An 18,130-nucleotide genomic window follows, 5' to 3' on the forward strand; every position below is an offset into this window, starting at 1 on the left:
CATGATTGAATTAGGTTTCTCCGTTTTTTTATGTAAATGTAGACTTCGTGACACTAGCACTGGTGCTTCTTCACATGAGGAGCAGTTCGAATCGTTTTTGGTATGGTGCCTTTTTAAATTCGCGAGTGTAAAAGTGGGTTGATGATTTCGAGCAATGGGCCTAATTCAGAACAGAGTTACAGTTTGCATCCGCACGCTCATTTATTCAGTGGTTAACTCGTAATCCTTAAGCGGGTTGAGTGTTCCGTTCGTGAGGTCTGAATTTTGTTCCTTCATCGCTGGAGTTGGCCTTCTTGCACGACTCGACAGACATATGTGCACAAAGCTTATGTAGCGCATTTCGTCATGACAACGTCACTGAAAATGTACTTATAACAAGTAGTCATAGATAGGGGAAATGGGAAATGTTTACCAAACTATTATTTTTGTGCCACAGAGGTCGCTTTCTGACAGTTGTATTCTACGTGCATCGTGGCTGGGTATCTACGACTTGATTCATAGTTGAAAGCCAGGAAGGTCCATTAGAAATGACGTTGCTGGGTAAAATTCGGCAGTCCTAACGTCACTGAATATGTAAGAGGAACAGGCAGTGAAAGTTCGGGGGAATTTTTATCAAAATATTATTTTTGCGCCACTTTGTGGCTTCCTAATAGCTTTATTCAACGCAACCCGTGGCTGGGTATTCGTGTACTTGGTAGATTTTGGGAAACCACGAATTTCCATAAGAACAGCAGTCGCTAGGTAAAATTCGACAGCGCAGACATCAATAAATATGTTGTTATAACAGGCAGAAAATGATAGGGTGAACTTGGATTTTGAGTCATCAGTCTTCTGACTACTTTGATGCGGCCCGTCACGAATTCCTCTCCTGGCCAACCTTTTCATTTCAGAATGGAAATTGTTTGTTTTAAGTATTCCAATCTCTGTCTTCGTCTACAGCTTTTATCCTCAACAGGTCCGTTTATTACCGTGAAAGTTAATCCTTAATGTCTTAATAGATGTCCTATTATTCTGTCCCATCCTCTTGTCACTGTTTTCCAGATATGCCTTTCCTCTTTGATTCTGCTCAGAACCTCTTCATTCCTTACCTTATCAGGGCAAGTAATTTTCAGAATCCTTCGGTTGCACCACATCTCAACTGTTTCGATTCTCTTCTATTCCGCTTTCCCAACAGTTCATGTTTCACTGCCACACAATGCTGTGCTCCAGACGTTCTCAGAAATGTTTTCCTCCAATTAATGTCTTTGTTTGATACTAGTAGACTTCTCTTAGCCAGGAATGCCAACTTTGCCAGAGCTAGTCTGGTTATTGTGTCCTTTCTTTCCATCCATCATGGGTTATTTTGCTGCCAAGGTATCACAATTCTTAACTTCATCTACATCGTGAACAGCAATTATGATGATACGTTTTTCGCTATTCTCGTCTCTGCTAATTCTGATTAGTTCTTCGAATTACTCTCAATCCATATATCCTAATAGTCTACTCGTTAGACTGTTCATTCCATTGAACAGACCCTGTAACCCTTTTCCACTTTCACTCAGGATAGCAGTGCTATATACTAATTTTATCATTTATAACTTTTCACCCTGTATTTTGATCCCACTCTTGAACCTTTCTTTTGTTTCCGTCATGGCTTCTTCGACGCATAGATTGATCAGGAGGGGTGAAAGATTACATCCATATCTTACGTCCTTTTTAATCCGAGCATTTCGTTATTCGTTTTCCATTGCTACTGTTCCATTTTTTCTTGTAAGTGTTGTATATTACCCATCTTTCACTATAGGTTACCGCTATTCTCAGCATTTCGAACATCTGGCAGCATGTTACAAAATTATCGCGCTTGTCGGCTCCTGTTGTCTTCGGTATTGTTTGGATGATATTTCTCCGAAAGCCTGACAGTATATAGTCAGTCCTACACATTCTACACACCAACGTGGCCGTTTTGTTGCCATTTTCCTAATGGTCTTAGAAATTCCGATGGAGTGTTATCTATCCTCTCTGCCTTATTTGATCTGATATCTTCCAAATCTATGTTAAATTCTGATTTTAATACAGGGTTCTCTATCTCCTTTATATCGGCTCCTGCTTCTTCCATCACGTCATCATCCTTGTACTCTTTCGACCTACCCGCTCTCTCCTCTGCATTTGTGGAATTCTCATTGCACTCTTAATGTTACTGCCCTTGTTTTCAATTTGACCGAAGGTTGTTTTGACTTCCTATATGCTGAATCCGTCCCTCCGATAACCATTTCTTTTCCGATTTCTTCATATTTTTCATGTAGCCGTTACGTCTTAGTTTCCCGGCACTTCCTATTTATTTCATTCCTAAGTTACTGGCATTTTAGTATTTCAGAATTTCCATAAAAATTTTTGTACTTACTGCTTTCGCTGATCAACTGAAGTATTTCTTCTGTTAACCAAATTTCTTCGCAGTTACCTTCCTTGTACCTCCATTCTGCATTACACATTCTGTGATAGCTCTTTTCAGAGATGTCCATTCCTCTTCAAGTGAAATGCCTGCTGACCTATTCATTATCGCAATATCTGTAGCTTCAGAGAACTTCCGGCGTATCTCTTCATTCCTTAGTACTTCCGTATCCCACCTGTTTGCGTCATTCTTCCTAACTAATCTCTTAAACATCAAACTGCTATTCATAGCAGATAAATTTTGTGCTGAGTTCATATCTGTTCCTGGATACGTCTTATAACACAATATCTGATTTTGGAATCTCTATCTGACCGCGTGTAATCTAACTGGAATCATCCCATACCTCCCAGCTTTTTTCCAAGTATACCTCCTCCGCTTGTGAACCTTTAACAGATTCGCTATTACTAACTGATATTTACGGCAGAACTCAGTCTTTCTCATCTCTAGTTCCTAATACCAAGTCCATATACTACTGTGGCAGTTCCGTCTACTCAGCCCTTACTACAGCATTAGAATCCCCATTACTACCAGATTTTCATCTTTACATACAGAATTACCCATTCATTGTCCTCATATACTTTCTTTATCTCTTCATCCTCTGCTTGCAACGATGGCATGTTTACCTGAACTGTTGTTGCCCGCTTTGGTTTGCTGTCGATTCCGAAAAGAACAACTTTGTCACAGAACTGTCGACAGTATCTCACTCTCTCACCTACCTTCATACTCATAACGAATCCTACTCCCGTTATACCTTTTTCTGCTGCTGTTGATACTTCCTATACTCGTGTGGCCACAATTACTAGTCTTCATTCCATTTTCCGCTGACCAACACTGAATCTAGTTTGAGCCTCTTCATTTGCCTCTTCAGATTTTATAGCTTCTCTACCACTTTCAAACTTCGGGCATCGCAAGCCCAAACTCGCAGTACTTTATCCTTTCGTTGGTGATTCAATCTTTTTCTCATGACCACCTCCCCCTTGGCAGTCCCCTACGGAGATCCGAATGAGGGACTAGCCCGGAATGATTTGTCAATTGAGAGATCATCATGACACTTTTTCAATTAAGAGCCACGTGTCCTGTGGATACGCATTATTTTTCATTAATGCAGGGGTTTCCACTGGCTTCTGCAAGCATATGCCGTAGATGATTGTTGATTCTCCCGCACTTTTAGGAGCGGTTTCCCGCTCTAAGGGCAAGAGAGTGCCCCGAAACTCTGTCCGACCCTGCGTCTTCTTTGATAAAGCTGTTGGAAGAACGAGGATGAATTCTTTTGCCGGACGGCTTAGGCCACCATTCCTGATATTTTTTTCATAATTTAAGCAGTGAAGTGATTCTAAACCGGGACTGTTGATGCTGTGGTTATACTCAGTGTCGCTCTCCCTAGTCCACGGTTGCGGCCATTGTTTATCAGTGTGTTATTCTTGTGCCACCGAGGTGGTTTCTTGGCAGCTGTGTTCCACGCACATCGTGGATGGGTATCTACGACTTGATTGATTGTGGGAAGCCACGAGGCTCAAACGAAGACAGCAGCGCTCTTCTCTATTGAAATTTCTTTCTTTCCTGGAGATCTCAACGACTTCTCAGCTTTCTTTTCTGTAAGAGATATATAACTCGGCTAGGAATCAAACCCTTTAAAATCTGTATCTTGTCTGTAGTTCTCCTAATGTTTATCTGCTGCCGATTACACATATTGTTTTAAATGTATGCGACAATGAAACTCTTTAATAGAAGCTTTTACTGTTCTCTAGCTTTATTCTATACACATTTTTTTCACATCCCACTTCAGTGAGCTTCGCAGTGTGGAAATGATCAGCGTCTCCGTTGTCCGTCAAAAATGTTTAATACACTCCTGGAAATTGAAATAAGAACACCGTGAATTCATTGTCCCAGGAAGGGGAAACTTTATTGACACATTCCTGGGGTCAGATACATGACATGATCACACTGACAGAACCACAGGCACATAGACACAGGCAACAGAGCATGTACAATGTCGGCACTAGTACAGTGTATATCCACCTTTCGCAGCAATGCAGGCTGCTATTCTCCCATGGAGACGATCGTAGAGATGCTGGATGTAGTCCTGAGGAAGGGCTTGCCATGCCATTTCCACCTGGCGCCTCAGTTGGACCAGCGTTCGTGCTGGGCGTGCAGACCGCGTGAGACGACGCTTCATCCAGTCCCAAACATGCTCAATGGGGGACAGATCCGGAGGTCTTGCTGGCCAGGGTAGTTGACGTACACCTTCTAGAGCACGTTGGGTGGCACGGGATACATGCGGACGTGCATTGTCCTGTTGGAACAGCAAGTTCCCTTGCCGGTCTAGGAATGGTAGAACGATGGGTTCGATGACGGTTTGGATGTACCGTGCACTATTCAGTGTACCCTCGACGATCACCAGTGGTGTACGGCCAGTGTAGCAGATCGCTCCCCACACAATGATGCCGGGTGTTGGCCCTGTGTGCCTCGGTCGTATGCAGTCCTGATTGTGGCGCTCACCTGCACGGCGCCAAACACGCTTACGACCATCATTGGCACCGAGGCAGAAGCGACTCTCATTGCTGAAGACGACACGTCTCCATTCGTCCCCCCATTCACGCCTGTCGCGACACCACTGGAGGCGGGCTGCACGATGTTGGGGCGTGAGCGGAAGACGGCCTAAATGTGTGCGGGACCGTAGCCCAGCTTCATGGAGACAGTTGCTAATGGTCCTCGCCGATACCCCAGGAGCAGCAGTGTCCCTAATTTGCTGGGAAGTGGCGATGCGGTCCCCTAGGGCACTGCGTAGGATCCTACGGTCTTGGCGTGCATCCGTGCGTCGCTGCGGTCCGGTCCCAGGTCGACGGGCACGTGCACCTTCCGCCGACCACTGGCGACAACATCGATGTACTGTGGAGACCTCACGCCCCACGTGTTGAGCAATTCGGCGGTACGTCCACCCGGCCTCCCGCATGCCCACTATACGCCCTCGCTAAAAGTCCGTCAACTGCACATACGGTTCACGTCCACGCTGTCGCGGCATGCTACCAGTGTTAAAGACTGCGATGGAGCTCCGTATGCCACGGCAAACTGGCTGACACTGACGGCGGCGGTGCACAAATGCTGCGCAGCTAGCGCCATTCGACGGCCAACACCGCGGTTCCTGGTGTGTCCGCTGTGCCGTGCGTGTGATCATTGCTTGTACAGCCCTCTCACAGTGTCCGGAGCAAGTATGGTGGGTCTGACACACCGGTGTCAATGTGTTCTTTTTTCCATTTCCAGGAGTGTATTTTGCTGAAATTTTTACCGAATGATCTTGCTTATGCCCTTAGAAAATCCAGAAACGGACGGTATCGTTGCAGAATGAGAAATCGGTACATCGTTCTTATTGTTAGCATCGTTAACACCACCTCGCTGTAATACCATGTCTCTGAAAAAACCAATATGGCTATTGGCCGCCATTATGTTCTTTAAGTAATTTATGCACATGGCGCTAATAAAAAAAACGATAAACAGGTATCCCCATGGCGAAACCGCCAGATGTTTCAATAAGGTTGCCACCATAGCTACCTTCTAAAAAACTGTTAACGAAATGAAGCGGTTACGGCGCTTTTTCCAAGTCTTTACGTATTGTCTGAAAGATATCAGAGTGACTGATACCGTTCTAAGAAAGATTTCGTAACTATCATAGCTCCTTCATGCCATATTCATTGATTCGAACAAGTCTTCTATGTCATGTCTTTACAATGATATGGTCTACATTTCGTTGGTAAGCACTAGTCTAGAAGTATAGAAAGAGTTACGTGAAATAGTGAGTCATGCCGATAATTTTGTAGAAGGATGTGTTAGCTGTAAATTTTGAGAATTTACACCAACAATGGTATTTTGGCGCACATTACTTCAGAGTGTGACCGGTGTTTGAGGAGGAAGACAAGCGATTGGCTCACTGTGTAGAAGATTTTCAGACAACGTGGTTTGCAACTGCAGAGTGAATACTTCATTCTTGGAATTCTCTTGAAGTTTATCTACACGAGCAAGTTCATAAAAAATGTACGTTAAGTAGCAGTGTGAGACATGGCCGTATGGCAGTGGTTAACCCCAAATTTTTGAATGACGCACACAGATCTGAGAGTCGCCTTACAGAAAGAAAGTTATTTTCAAAAACTGTAGTCGACAAGTGGAGTTTTGGACTGAATTAATGTGGTACAATTCTCGATAGATTTGAATTCACAGCGTTTCCGTCTTTCGCTTCTTTATGCCTTGTGGTTGTTAGTAATGACTGCTTTTTAAAATGAATTCCAGAACATGAATAATGTTCCGACTTTATAGTGGTTAGTGGTGCCGCAGATCACATAATGCATTAACTTATAAAGAAAACATTATTTAAAAAAAGGAACGAAATTTTAAATGAATTATTTACATAAATATTGTCTTCGCATCTCCAATTTCGCCTTTACGAGCGTAAGATGAAGTGTTTTCGAGAATTTTGGTGTGGAGCACCAGTGTTAGATTAATACGTCTATGCGCCAATATTTCCGTCTCGTATTTTGTGATGAGGCCTCTGTGGAGACAGTAAATCAACACTTAAGAAGAGTGAGCATAGAATGTTCGTCCGTCTATCCTGCAACAAAGCTTTTGTATTCAACTCAAACCCCCTAACATTAATATCTGAACGGTTTCTTAGAGATAACTTATTTCCTTCCCATTCCTTCTGCTACATAACTAACGACCCTACTTTCCTTTATTTCTTCGATTCCAGTAATATTTTCGTGATATTCAGGCGTTATGTTTTGGTAATAGCTACCAATGCACACATACACATACACACAGTGTAGTATATGGGTTCATATTAACAATCTCATGAAACTGACAAATATATTTATCGGCATCATAGTCCTCCGCAAGGCACAATTTTTTCCCAATTAAACAATGATACAAAACTCCTCATCTGGGGGCCGCATTACGTTAGTACACCACCTCTTCCAACAGTTGCTGACAGTTTTCGAATCTGAAGGAAACTGCTGCGAACTATAGTTTGAACGCAGACAGCTCTCACGTCTTCTGATGTGTAGGCAATGGTGGAAGTACTGTTTGGAGCCAGCTTAGGACATTGTTTGGTTTCTCAGGCGAGTCGGTCTCATGTTTCCCAAGCATTTACCTCATCTTCCCAAGCATGGTGTCCTCGAGTGGGATGAGTCCCTATCAATACATTTTCCAGGCATCTTGCTTTGAGAGAAGACGTCGGCATGATATGCGCTATCAGAAATGCACATATGTCCATGTATGTACGGGTATTTCCTGTGGATTACTCATTGAATTTCTGACTTCAAGAAAATAAGATATCGCAGCATAGATACGAGTAAGACACAACAGTCAAATAAAATGAAAGCATCTTGCATGTGTACTAATTTTTGGTACTTTGAATTTTTCCATTAAAGTTCGGATGTATAAAGGAGGTCTTTCGGTCCGGGTAAATTTTCATTTCATCAACAAACTTTATAATTGACTTTCTTTATGAAGAACGTTTTTCGGTGCAAATGGAAGTCATTATTTTTCTTGACTATATTTGGAAACTTAAACGTATAATTCACGACAGGAGTGTTTTAGACCCCCACAGTGCACAAACCGACTTTCGCGTTATTTGTCTTTGATCTGAATGACACGTTATGTTGGAGAGGTTACTGACAACAATTAGTGGTTGGACGTAGATATACTCACTGTAGAGAAATTGAAAGAACTGTGGGACCTATAACCAAGCAATTTTTTTAACATAAAGGCACTACGTTAAGCCAAAATTGTTTCTTGAAGGGGTTTGTTATGCAAAGTACTTTTATTCTTTACTTAGGCTAACGATTCTAAATTATCTGTTTCAAGTAAAAGAGCATCACTTGAAGCTGAATTATAAAAATTTTGAATCAACAGTTCCTCAATGGTTTGAAGAAGAAGCTCTCTTTGATTAGGAAGATGATTGTGATTCATATTCTGACGGTACTCAGGATAATGAACTCACGCATCTACAGTCCCAAGTGAAGAAAGCAGTGGATAATCAAATGAGACTCAAAAAGTGCTGATTTTTTTATCGCTCCTCATGCAGCCCAGTGAATTAAAACACCGCCGACCTCCAGCAGAAGCACGTGAATTCCACCTGGTGTACTAAGCGCTTCTTAACTGTCACTCCTAAGAACGCTTGAGCCTGTTCTGTCTGGCAAAGAATGTTAGAAGACATTGTGAATTGTACATTCCAAGTATCAAGAAGAATTATTCCGACGTTACATCTGAGGGTAAGAATGCATGTTACGACTTCTCAATATTGCTAGTACAGGCAGAAATTAGGATGTGCCAATCAGAGAGATAATACACGGCAATGTCGCCTTTCCTACTTATTTGCTCTCACATGCATGAAACAAAAGAAAAAATAACAAAACCATACGCATGATGTTTACGTTTAGCTCGTGTTACAGCACTCTTCTTCTGAAGCTAAGTACGAACTGCGACGTACTGTTGAGATACAGTACCCCAAATGGTTCAAATGGCTCTGAGCACTATGGGACTTGACATCTGTGGTCATCAGTCCCCTAGAACTTAGAACTACTTAAACCTAACTAACCTAAGGACATCACACACATCCATGCCTGAGGCAGGATTCGAACCTGCGATCGTAGCAGTCGCGCGGTTCCGGACTGAGCGCCTAGAACCGATAGACCACCGCGGCCGAACAGTACCCCTATCCTTTAATGTGGACTCTTTATGTCAGACTCCAGACTCAAAGATGTGTCTGCAGCTAGGTTTGATTCAAGGAAGGCAGTAAGCTGAATCTTGAGTCATCTGCTGCGCTGCTGAATGAATGTACTGTACGTAAAGGAAGCAGAGTTGCTTAAGTTCCTGAAGTTACTCACTGTACGTTGTTTAAAGGATGTACAATAAGTTAAAAATTGAGAATACCTTTGCTGATCTGAGGGAAGCAGAAACTGACCGTCTGAAACTGTCATATTTTGAAATGCGTGCCTCGACATAATCTAGAGGTGAATGCTAGGTTAATAGCCAGAGCGAGAAAACAATGACCAGCCAGGATTCGAACTCACAACCTTTCGAATTCCACCCACTAATCTTGCACACCATATGGGAATATGATTCCGCTTTCTTCATCCTCTAGATATTGCTGCTGTCTTGAGTTGTGGCAGCTGGTCTCTAGGTTGCAATGGCGTCGTTTTCAGGTTTAACATTAATTCATCATAATTCAGAAGACAATAATTTAAAGATATATAGAGAAGAGAGAGGAAAGAACCGATAAACTAAGCAGTTATTCTCTTAACCAGAGAGCAACTACACACTTATGCAACACACAATCAAGGAGTTCTCCCTTATGGGCGGGCGTTTGTTTGTAGGAGCTGTAAACACCATTTGTTTATTTTCACCGCAGCACCCCAAATACCAGTGTTTAAAAAAAGACATATTTTTCTCGAGGATTCAGAGCGGGAAATACTAGGTATTCGTATGGAGAAAAGCGTTAGTAGCTGATTCCCTCGAAAGAATATTCTAAATCTATGGCACGTTCTAGAACTACTCGTCAACAGCCGAATAGTGGATACTGTAACATCGCCAAAAGACGATTGTCCGTATATCCACATCTGTTTGATAGATAAAGTTATAAACCGGCCGCAGAGGCACAAAAAATATATGCCTAACTCGCAGTGTAATTATTTGTAAGAACTTCTAACATGGGCCCAATAACATTGGAAGTTTTTGGTTTAATTGGTTCAAATGGCTCTAAGCACTATGGGACTTAACATCTGAGGTCATCAGTCCCCTTGACTTAGAACTACTTAAACCTAACTAACCTAAGGACATCACACACATCCATGCCCGAGGCAGGATTTGAACCTGCGACCGTAGCAGCAGCCCGGATCCGGACTGAAGCGCCTAGAACCGCTCGGCCACCGCGGCCGGCTTTTGGCTTACTCTTTTAAAATTAGAGTGTTAATTATACTGTTGCACTTTATATAATAAAGTCATAGTAAATACTTTCTTATTCATTGTGTGTAATCAGAGCCATCACAATTTGCCAATATCGATTTGATAACAACATATAGTATATGTTCGAAGGTAGGGGCCTCTTTCATGAATTTTTGTGACTCCAATGACTCATGCATCCAAAGGTTAATATGCCCATTACGAGCGAGATGAAACGATCGAACAAAGTTTCGCTTGATAAAAGCATATAGAGCGAATTTATGAGAGCTAATGGAAAAAATATTCTTCACAAGTTTATATCATTTCAGTATTTCAGTGTGTGAGTTATCGAACCAGCTGCTCAATCAGAACAGTTTACCGACGATATTCGATACGAATAATAATGTGACAACACTGTCAGCAATGAATGATAGTTATGAACGAACCAACGTTTCGATGAGATTTATTTGATGTTCTGATGTACGGCGAATATAATGCACTGACAGAAAAATATTGCAACGGCAAGAAAAAGTTGTACGACACAAAGGAAAGTTGGTAGGCATGATGCTACATCTAATATACAATGTCTGCTCAAATTTCAGCCGGTCGCATTAGAGCGGCGCCAGTGGTGCCACTATGAGGATGGATATCAGGTTTCCTTTAAATAATCTGTACAACGGTCCTGAGCGTTAGTTGCCTTTGTCCTTGGACGTGTTGACTTGGTCTTAGTCAAGGATGGGCGGCCGGAGTGGCCGAGCGGTTCTAGGCGCTGCTGTCTGGAACCGCGCGACCGCTACAGTTGCAGGTTCGAATCCTGCCTCGGCCATGGATGTGTGTGATGTCCTTAGGTTAGTTAGGTTTAATTAGTTGTAAGTTCTAGGGGACTGACGACCTCAGCAGTTAAGTCCCATAGTGGTCAGAGGCATTTGTCAAGGATGCCTTTAAGACGACAAAGACGCTATTATGAACACCTCACAGAGTTTGAACGAGTTTGTGTAATGGGGCTGCTACAAGTTGGATGTTCCTTTCCACGATACTGCAGAAAGACTTGGCAGAAATGTAGCCACTGCACATGAATCTTGGCAGTAGTGGTCACGGGGATGTGCGGTGACAAGGAGACCGCACTCGAGTATGGCACGTGGTACTACTGAGAGCGAAGGCAGTGGTGGTCGGCGTACGGCTGTGGCGCGTCGTACAGCGTCTGCAGCAGCAGATTGAGCTGCAGTGGGTACCACACTTACAAAACGATCTGTTACAAATCGGTTACTGCAAGGACAGCTCCGAGTCGGATTCGCTGTAGGATGCATTCCACTGTCCCCAAACCACCGCATTAGCGACTTCATTCGTGTGGAGCGAGATCTCATTTGGTGGGCAGGAAGGAGGTCTGTTGTGTTTTCTGATGAAAGCCTGTTCTGCCTTTGCACCGATGATGGCCGTGCGTTGGTTGGGAGGGGGCCGGCCGAGAGACTGCAACCAACCTGTTTGCGTGCTAGACACACTCTTCATACACCTGTAATTAGAGTCTGGGTTGCGATTTCGCACGACAGCAGGAGCGCACTTGCGGTTATCCCACGCATCCTGCAGGCAAAACTGAACGTCAGTCTAGTGATTCTGCCTGCCATTCTGCCATTTATGAGCATTATTCCATGGTTTATTTTACAACAAGATAATGCTTGCCCACATACCGGTGTAGTAACCGAACGTGCTCTACAGTGTGCTATGTTGCCTTGGCCTGCTCGAACGCAGATCTGTCGCCAATCGAGAACATGTGTGACGTCATCGGACGACAACTCCAGGGTAATCCACAACCAGTATTAGACGTCGCTGTTCTGGCTGGCCGGCCGAAGTGGCCGTGCGGTTAAAGGCGCTGCAGTCTGGAACCGCAAGACCGCTACGGTCGCAGGTTCGAATCCTGCCCCGGGCATGGATGTTTGTGATGTCCTTAGGTTAGTTAGGTTTAACTAGTTCTAAGTTCTAGGGGACTAATGACCTCAGCAGTTGAGTCCCATAGTGCTCAGAGCCATTTTTTTGTTCTGGCTGACCAAGTGCAAGAGGGTTGGGACTCCACCACACAAACTGACATCAGGCATCCGCACAATACAGTGCCTGCTCATTGGTATGTTTGCATTCAACATTCTGGAGGTTACCCCGGTTATTAATGTACCAGCATTTCGTATTTGCAAAGACTTATCTCATGTTGGCATTAAGATGTGATCTTGCAATGTTAAGGTACCAGCATTTTACATTTTCAAGAACTTATCTCACATTTACATAACTTGTAATCTTGCAGTGTTAATCACTTAAATACGTTAGGTATATTCCGCGGCTTGTGGTCTTGCGGTAGCGTTCTCACTTCCCGCGCACGGGGTCCCGGGTTCGATTGCCGGCGGGGTCAGAGATTTTCTCTGCCTCGAGATGACTGGGTGTTGTGCGTCTTTCATCATCATTTTATCCTCATTCACTTGCAAGTCGCCGTAGTGGCGTTAAAGAACTTGTGGAGCTGCGGCCGAACCGCCCCGCGAGGGGTCTCCCGGCCACCAATGCCATACGCTCATTATTATTGTTATTATTTTAAGTAGAAAAATGTATACCGGAAATTTCGTTACTCTATGTTAATTATCCTCTTGGTGTTGCGCTTTTTTCCGTCATTGTATCGTACACTGATGAGATGGAATAACCTGACCGCTGACCACTGCGAAATTAGTGCCAGCTGATGCCGTTACGGGCACGTGAAGCGGTAAGGAAAGTACAGGATGGTCCACTGATAGTGACTGGGCCAGATATCTCACGAAATACGCATCAAACGAAAAAACTACAAGGAAGGAAACTCATCTAGCTTGAAGGGGGAAACCAGATGACGCTATGGTTGGCCCGATAGATGGCGCTGCCATAGCTCAAACGGATATCAACTGCGATTTTTTAAAATAGGAACTCCGATTTTTTATTACATATTCGTGCAGAACGAAAAGAAATATGAATGTTTTAGTTGCACCACTTTTTTCGCTTTGTGATAGATGGCGCTGTGATAGTCACAAACGTATAAGTACGTGGTATCACGTAACATTCCGCCAGTGCGGACGGTATTTGCTTCGTGATACATTACCCGTGTCAAAAAGGACCGTTTACCAATTGCGGAAAAGGTCGATATCGTGTTGGTGTACCGCTACTGTCATCAAAATGCCCACGAGCGTGTGCTATGTATGCTTCTCGGTATCCTGGACGACATCATCCAAGTATCCGGACCGTTCGCCGGATAGTTAGCTGCTGTCGCGGCTAATCCGCTCATCAGTAGCAGACAAACTGCGCGAGAATCGGGAATCTCAAAAACGTGGGTGCTGAGAAGGCTACATCAACATCGACTGCACATATGCCATATTTCTATGCACCAGGAATTGCATGGAGACGACTTTGAACGTTGTGTACAGTTCTGCCACTGGGCACAAGAGAAATTACGGGACGATGACAGATTTTTTGCACTCGTTCTATTTAGCGACGAAGCGTCATTCACCAACAGCGGTAACGTAAACCGCCATAATATACAGTAATGGGCAACGGAAAATTCACGATGGCTGCGGCAAGTGGAACATCAGCGACCTTGGCGGGTTAATGTATGGTGCGGCATTATGGGAGGAAAGATAATTGGACCCCATTTTATCGATGGCAATCTAAATGGTGCAATGTATGATGATTTCCTACGTAATGTTCTACCGATGTTGCTACAAGATGATTCACTGCATGACAGAATGGCCATGTACTTCCAACATGATGGATGTCCGGCACATAGCTTGAGTGGGGTTGAAGCGGTATTGAATGGCGTATTTCATGACAGGTAGATTGGTCGTCGAAGCACCATACGATGGCCCGCACGTTCACCAGATCTCACGTCCCCGGATTTCTTTCTCTGGAGAAATTTGAAGGATATTTGCTATCGTGATCCACCGACAACGCCTGACAACATGTGTCACCGCTTTTTCAATGCATGTGCGAACATTACAGAAGGTGAACTACCCGCTGTTGAAAGGAATGTCGTTACACGTGTTGCCAAACGCATTGAGGTTGACTGACATCATATTGAGCATTTATTGCATTGATGTGGTATTTACAGGTAATCGCGCTGTAAGAGCATGGGTTCTCAGAAATGATAGGTTCATAAAATTACATCTATCACATTGCAACAACCGAAATAAAATATTCAAACGTACCTACGTTCTGTATTTTAATTTGGGAAGCCTACCTGTTACCAACTGTTCGTCTAAAATTGTGAGCCATATGTTTGTGGCTATTACAGCGACATCTACCACAAAGCGAAATAAGTGGTCCAACTAAAACAATCATTCTTCTTTACGTACTACATGAATATGTAATAAAATTGGGGGTTCCTATTTATAAAAACGCAGTTGATACCCGTTTGACCTATGGCAGCGCCATCTAGCGGGCGAACCCTAGCGCTATCTGGTTTCCCCCTTCAAGCTAGACAAGTTTCGTTCTTTCTAGTTTTTTCGTTTGACGCTTATTTCGTGGGATATTTGGCCCGGTCACAATCAATGGAACTCTGTACGTAAGTGTACCAGAGATGAATGAAGACTCATTCTCGTGACGATACCCATCGAAAATGGAGAAGTAACGGACACAAATGACGTCGATAAAGCGCAGAATGTTATGGTCCGTCGCCTGGGAAGGAGATTCTGGAAACGACGAAGCAGTCGACTGTTCGTGTGGTTCTGTCGTGAGTATCCGTGGATGTGCTTGAAGGATGGTGAAACCGCGAGTGGGTGACAAGGTGTAGGTCGTCCACGCCTCATCAGAGAACGTGGAAGTCTGAGCGACGTACTTTCGGCAAACTTGCACAGGTGGCGACATGTGGCAAATCTTGTTTCTTGCTACACTATTTCGATCGTATTAACTGCTACCGACAGGAAATCTCAACTTGATTCCATATTTCTAGATTTCCAGTGTGCTTTTGACACTGTTCTGCACAACGACTTCGAATCATATTATATGCCTACGGAGAAACGTCTGGCTTTCCCCAGGGACGTGTTACATCTCCTCAGCAGTTTCTTATACAAACGATTTAGGAGACACTCTGAGCAGTCCTCTAAGATTGTTCCCAGATTTTGCTGTCATTTACCGTGTAGTAGAGCCATTAGAAGACGAAAAATAAATTCCAAATGATTTAGACAAGATAAGAGTATACTACGAAATATGGCAACTGACTCCACGTATTGAAAAGTGTGAGGTCACCCACATGGGTAAGCCACTAAGCTTCGGTTACACGATAAATCAAACAAATCTAAAGACGTCAATTCAACTAAATACCTAAGGGTTGCAGTCACGAGCAACACTAATTGGAACGATCACATAACTACTGGCCATTAAAAGTGCTACACGAAGAAGAAATACAGATGATAGGGGTAGTCATTGGACAAATATACTATACTTAAACTGACATGTGATTACATTTTCACACAATTTGGGTGCATAGATCCTGAGACATCTGTATCCAGAACAACCACCTCTGGTCGTAATAAAGGCCTTGATACGCCTGGGCATTGAGTCAAACAGAGCTTGGATGGCGTGTACATGTACAGCTGCCCATGCAGCTTCAACACGATACCACACTTCATCAAGAGTAGTGAGTGGCGTATTGTGACAACTGAGTTGCTCGGCCACCATTGACCAGACATTTTCAATTTGTGAGAGTTCTGGGGAATGTGCTGGCCAGGGCAGCAGCGGAACATTTTCTGTATCCAGAAAGGCCCGTACAGCACCTGCAGCATGCGGTCGTGCATTATCCTGCTGAAATGTAGGGTTTCGCAGGGATCGAATGAAGGGTAGAGCCACGGTTCGTAATATATCTTAAATGTAACGTCCGTTGTTCATAGTGCCGTCAATGCGAACAAGAGGTGACCGAGACGTGTAACCAATGGCACCCCATACCATCACGCCGGGTGATACGCCAGTATGGCGATGAAGAAATACACGCTTCCAATGTGCGTGCACCGTCATGCCGCCAAACACGGATGCGACCATCATGATACTGTAAACAGAACCTGGATTCATCCGAAAAAATGACGTTTTGCCATTCGTGCACCCAGGTTCGTCGCTGAGTGCATCATCGCAGGCGCTCCTGTGTGTGATGCAGCGTCAAGGATAACCGGAGCCATGGTCTTCGAGCTGATAGTCCATGCTACTGCAAACGTTGTCAAACTGTTCGTGCAGACGGTTGTTGTCTTGCAAACGTCCCCAACTGTTGACTCTGGGATCGAGACGTGGCTGCACGATCCGTTACAGCCATGCGGATACGATGCCCGTCATCTCGACTGCTAGTGATACCTGGCCGTTGGGATCCAGCACGGCGATCCGTATTACACTCATAAACCCACCGATTCCATATTCTGCTAACAGTCATTGCATCTCGACCAACGCGAGCAGCAATGTCGCGATACGATAAACCGCAATCGTGATAGGCTACAATCCAACGTTAATCAAAGTCGGAAACGTGAAGGTACGCATTTCTCCACCTTACAGGAGGCATCACAAAAACGTTTCACCAGGCTACGCCGGTCAACTGCTGTTTGTGTATGAGAAATCGGTTGGAAACTTTCCTCGTGTCAGCACATTGTTGGTGTCGCCACCGGCACCAACCTTGTGTGAATGCTGTGAAAAGCTAATCATTTGCATATCACAGCATCTTCTTCCAGTCGGTTAAATTTCGCGTATGTAGCGCGTCATTTTCGTGGTGTAGCAATTTTAATGTCGAGTAGTGTAGATAATGTGTTGGCAGAACAGTTGGAACATTTAACGGGTCCGCTAAAGAGTCAGCCTACAGTACGCTTGCCCGTCCTCTTTCGGTGTGTTGCTGTGCGGTATGAGATCCTTACCTGACAGGATTGACGGGGACATCGAAAAAGTTCATTGTAGACCAGCTCGTTTTGTAATACCTCGAAACAGGGAAGAGAGTGTCACGAGTATGATGCGCACGTTGGAGAGACAATTATTAAAACAAAGGCATTTTTCATTAAGGTGAGATCTGTTCACGACATTTCACTCACCAACTTCCCCATTCGAATGCGAAAATATTTTGTTGGCTCCCGCCTATATAGGGAGAAATGATCTCACAACAAAAGAAGATAAATCAGACCTCGCACGACAGATTTAAGTGTTCGTTTTTCCCTCCTGCTACTCGAGACTGGAACAGTAGATAAATAGTCTGAAGGTGGTTCGATAAAGACTCTGCCAAGCACGTAAGTGTGAATTGTAGAGGAGTCACGTAGATGTAGATACGCTGTAATGCAGGCGAACGGCTGCAGAAATCACGCGCCGCGCAACGCACTAGGCCGATGTGGTTGGAGAGGCGGCAGGGGGGCGGGGTACTATTATGGTATGGCAGACCTTCACCAGGGCTTCAGTGAACCTGTAGTAGTCATGGAAGGTACCACGACGGTTGTCGACTGCGTGAACTTCATTGTGAACCACCAACACCCCTTCAGGCTTCATTTCCCGACGGCATCGACATCCTACAATAGGATAATGTTTGTATCAGATGGCCATCATCGTGCGGTTTGAGCTGATACTGAAGTGTTGGCCGCTAGGGCAACTGGATGCTGATAATGATGAACTTTTACGGATGATGGAGATGAGTAAACGAATCACTTGAGATCCGAAATCCTAAATCGAAGTGACAGAATCAGCTATAAACAAAAATCAGAAAATATCTAACTTATCTTGGTGTGCTGGCCACGGTGTACTTCCAAATAATTATAATTTACAAGT

At 44.1% G+C, this 18,130-nt stretch overlaps 1 protein-coding gene across 1 annotated transcript in view; it reads left to right on the forward strand.

The window, feature by feature from the left end:
* Window positions 1–18,130, forward strand: part of LOC126474677 (diuretic hormone receptor-like) — a gene marked incomplete at its 3' end in the record, with an annotated part of 1,060,935 nt that overhangs the window by 607,976 nt on the left and 434,829 nt on the right. The window lies entirely within an intron of this gene.

The sequence above is a fragment of the Schistocerca serialis genome, chromosome 4, assembly GCF_023864345.2.
Source record: "Schistocerca serialis cubense isolate TAMUIC-IGC-003099 chromosome 4, iqSchSeri2.2, whole genome shotgun sequence".
NCBI classification, from domain to species: domain Eukaryota; kingdom Metazoa; phylum Arthropoda; class Insecta; order Orthoptera; family Acrididae; genus Schistocerca; species Schistocerca serialis.